Below are 4,830 nucleotides of genomic sequence, written 5' to 3' on the forward strand. Positions count from 1 at the left end.
AATGCCATATGTGTTCACATCCTGGCCACACGTGGTGATGGCCATAAATAATTGGTTGCAAATGCATGTGTTGCTTTCTTGATTAGTTGCTTTACTGTGGGATCTGCCGTATTGATTGATTTTAATCTGCTTTGTATGTTATTTAGATCTCAAATTGAGTAGAGTGCAGGAGGAAACTGCTCTAATTTTTAGGGACTATACTGCATTAGATTAATTTTATAGCAGGCATTGACTAAAAGCTTTTATCCTGATCTGCTATCAATTTAACTCTCTGTGTTTGTCATTTTTTACTCCTGGGGTTCCACACAATTCAGTTTTGTAAATTGACTTGATGGATGTTCTCTGATACTTCAGTAAAGCCTTTTGGCATAGATTTGACTATTTCTTGCTTTGCATGTAACTGGACAACAACCCTTGGTGAAGACAGAAATAGAATAGTATTAAATTAAAAGCTATATTGAAAAGAACAGGGTGGCCAGAGCAGACGTCTGCTAACAGAGTCCTTTGAAAAAGCACAAAGTGTAAAGCTGAAGTGCCAAAGAGCCTGTGTGTGGAGAGAAGAGAAAACCCTTCCAGGAGGCATAATGATAACAGTGTTTGCTTTCATTCTTTCATCCCTCCTTTCCTGCTCTATCTAGCACCTACCCTACAGGGCTGCACGGAGGATGAGCCCTCAGCATGCCTTGAGCTTCTGTGCTGGGACAAGCAAACACTGTCAGATCTCCAAAAGCCTGGCAGAGGCATCAGAGGCTGTGCAAGATATTATTGTTACTGAAATCATTATTTCTGAACCCAGGCAGGAGGAGAGCAAAGGGGAGGAAACATCAGCTTCTTTGCAACACACCTGCATGCGCCTTATCCCTGTGGGACAGCAAAGCTGATTGTGAAGCTCTTCTCCTTCTTTGGTTGCTTTTATTTCTTCTTTCCATGTTAACTGCTCAGAAGCTGCTGATACAGACTTAGAAATGCTGCAGCTGCAGGTACAACATGGAGCTCAACAGATTATTTCTTTGGTCTTGAGGCTATCTAAAGCAAATATGATGTAAATGATTATTTGTGCCTGTCACAAATGCATGTGGGTGTGGTTCTGCTGGGACCGTCAGCAGACATCTTCCCTGATGTGTTTTCAGGTCCTTCAAACATTAGCAACTGGAAATTTTTGACCAGAAGAAAATGGCAGGATTTTTATCAGAGCTTCCAATGAAATATGTAAGGGAGAGTTTTAAAAGCTTGGTGTTAGCATAGTTTATCAGGAGATGGAGGGGCCCTATGCACTGCAGAGCTGGACCCACTGGATGTGCCCCACCTATGAAGCAACTAACTAAAAGGACATCTGCATGAGCAACTGATAAGCACTGCCTCCCAGAATGGAGAAATCAGAAAGAGTGCAGGAGATGAGCAGCTGAGGTATGCAGTGGGCAACAGCTATGTGCAAGACTTCTTCCCTTCTCCCAGAAAAGCCCCACAAACTTCTCACAGAGGGGCAGAAAAAGAACTCAGGGAACTTTCTTTGATTTTCTCCATTTAATATTGCAGGTCGTGTTTTGGTTTGAGTGGGCTTTATTGCAGTTCACCCATTCCAGGCTATCTCCTGTCCTAAGGGCAAACTCCAATGTCTGATTATTGTGACACACTAAGAACTTTACATGTTAACTGAGATAAATTGTTTATGGGAATGGGGAAATTTCTCAAAGTTGCTCTCCACCACAGTCCATAATTTTGCAGCAAAGACTGTACTATTCGCAGGAGTTTAGAGATGACATTGGTAGAGCTTGAAGAAGGAAAATGATACTCACATCTCTTCAGGTGTAGCTCCCATTATCTCAGCTACCAGGCACAGGCTTCAAACAATTTGAAACAAAGAAAACGCACTGTTGTCAGCCACATTAATGTTCAACATCTTAGTTCTGTAGCTGCTTCATCATGATGAAAACAAATCTTTAACAGTTGCTGCTTCCGTCACTACATTGCATTCTGTTTTCTATTCAGTTGCAAGGACAGCTAATTTCCAGCAAATGGGAACAATGCACTCATATTGCTAATTCATGCCACTACACACAAACGTTCAGATTGTGTTGTGTGGATCCAAATTCCAGTCTCATTCACGACTGCAACTCACACTTAAACCTAGTTCCCTAGCAAGAAGCAGGGAGCCCTGCAGCAAAGCTTGTGACAACTCAAAACCTGAAAGAGGCAATGAAAGATTATCTGATATATTTAATATTTTTTTGATAGTGCTTGAAAAGCAGACCAGGATTACAGCAACTGGTGGAACCCAGGGGAACCAGTGTCAGAGTCCATTTGACAGCAAATGATTTGTCAGGAGACACACATCCATAAAGCTGCTGCACAAATTTCCTTCCAACAGTTGCCTTTCTGTTTTGGTTTGTGGTTATATGTGGGTGCAGACAGGATGTTCTGAGATACAGAATTTGGGGGTGGATAATATTTAAAGACAAAAGTAGAGTGCAGATTACATGTTGGCAGAGGGAGAGGTAAAAAACTGTGTTAAGTGCTTCTGAGAGCAGGGGTATCTGAAATGGCTGATACAAACTTTCTGTGGCAGATGCCCACTGGTCTCTGGGCCAGGGGGCACCACAAGCCCTCCCATATGCAAGGGGGACCTGGGCTCAGGTCTGAATGGAGCCTCTGTCCAACCTGCTGGAAATCTGAGGAGCCCTCCACCTATCCCATAGCCCTGCCTATTTTTGCTAGTTCCCCTCCTAAGTCACCACAAGTGCCTGGTGCTCTAGAGATATGCAGGAGAAGCCCACTCTGGCAGGGAATATTTCTGATTGGAAAAATTATAATTTCTCTGCCTGTGTTTTAATTCACCCTCCTTGGCTGAAAGAGCCACAACACCTTTGATGAGTGGGGCTCATCAATTGATCCTCTTGCTTTGGTGCTAAGCTGCTGCATCAAATTCTCCTCATATTTTCCATGCTTATTTTCTTTCCTCCTGGTTTAGAATTTTATTACTAAGGTAAATGCCCCTGGACAGCCTTGCTGGCAGATCAGCTTTGCACCCTCGTGCTGAAAAGTCTCCCCAAAAGCCTTTCCAAACTATTGGCAAGGGTAGCACATGCGAGCTCATACACATGGGTATAGAAACAGCCAGTACAGATTCAGGTGGGAGGATGAGCCCTCTCTTCTATGGCTTCTGACCCCCACATGGTGACTGGGGGTTGCCCTATGGCAAGACCAGGGCTGTGTCAGCTCCAAGCAAGTCAGCAGAAGACTGAGATTGACTTGCTGACTGGAGTTGACAAGGACAGAAGAAATATTCCCTTGAAAGACAACCAAAAGGCTAGAGCCAAAGATCTCAGCACACGTGTTATGGAAAATTTTAGGCATCTGTTATCTGTTACCATGCTACTTCGCTCATGATTGCCTCAGATGTTATGAGGCAGGTTGGGCTGGGCTGGGAGGGGTTAGTCATTGTTTGGTTGGAGACTTGTAAGGGACAGAGCTTCTGCAAGAAGTGGCTTTTCACTAGATGGTGCTCTTTCCTGGGCCATTGCTGTGCCTGACCCCTCTTCTTGAGTCTGGGAACTTTCAGGTGATCTGCCATTCTTACAGGGGTGGGAGGAAGGCAAACGAAAATGTATTTCCAGTATCCCTGCCCTCATTTGCCTCGCCCTGTTGGAGCCACAGGAAAAAGAAAAAGTACTGCTTTGCATCCTGGTTGAGAAGGGTGTACAATGCTGGTCTGTTCCAGCCTCCAGAATGACCACGTTATACAAGTGTTGAAGCAATTTTTATTATTTCAGTTGATTTAAATAGGATCAATGATGCATATTTTCAAGACTACACCACATTCACACACAGGGTTTTCAGCAGAGAGTCTTCTGCACCGTACACAGTATTGTTGTTTCTGTTTTACCTAGAGAGGACACGGCTTAAGGGAATTACCTGCAGCCTTCTCCCGGTGGTCTGGCCAGCAGGAAGGCCTCTTTGGAAACTATTGTAAAGTGTTTTTTGGGTTCTGTTGTTGCGAGGTGAGGCAGCCCAGCTCTAATGGGACAGGACATACATGTTCAACTCAGTGGTGTTAATGTCTTTGTGGACACAATCACCCAGCCACTGCCAAGGCTAGAGGGATATACATGTGTGCAGTGGGTTAAGGAAAAGGAAAACATCAGGCCAGACATTTCCAGAGAGCTTCCAACAATAATGGTAACTGAAGGCAAGTCACCACAACAGATCATGCTTCTTCATTCCCAGGGGCCTCCTCAAACCCAGCCACATGCAAACCACAGGCCACATGAACTCGTTTGCTAATGGTGGGTTGTCATTTCCACCATTTTGCTGGGGCAAGGCGTGGGAATGGTACGGGAGATGTTCCTCAATCAAATGTACACACTTGATGAAACCACGGGGGGAAGACAGTGAGGAGCAGGGCAAGGTGATGGCGGCCTTGGTGGGCTCAAGTTGAGCTGCTGGATTTTGTGATAGGTACGGATGCAAAGCAGAGCACATTCATGGCTGGACAGTTTGTGCTCAGCACCTGAAGAGGCTTTGTAATTGCTGGAGGTGGGAATGCTGCAAAAGACAACGCTGAGGAACACAGCCCCTTCACCCTGGTGTGTCCCTCGTGTGTGGGAAGGAAGTATCCCCCGCAAATAAAAACCCGCAGCGTAAGAAGTTGACTGTGTCCTTCCACGCCAGCAACACAACATCATACACAAGTGGAGGCACCTCCCGCCGCAGCTGAGAGACCCGGGCAGGGCAAACGGGAGGGAGCAGCGCCCAGGTGACCGGCGGGCAGGTGAGGAGCCCGCAGGCCCGGCTTCCCGGGCTGTTCCCAGCCGGCTTTTGCTCCCGCCGGGA

The sequence above is a fragment of the Chaetura pelagica genome, unplaced genomic scaffold, assembly GCF_000747805.2.
Source record: "Chaetura pelagica isolate M959 unplaced genomic scaffold, ChaPel_1.0 scaffold737, whole genome shotgun sequence".
Taxonomy (NCBI): Eukaryota; Metazoa; Chordata; class Aves; order Apodiformes; family Apodidae; genus Chaetura; species Chaetura pelagica.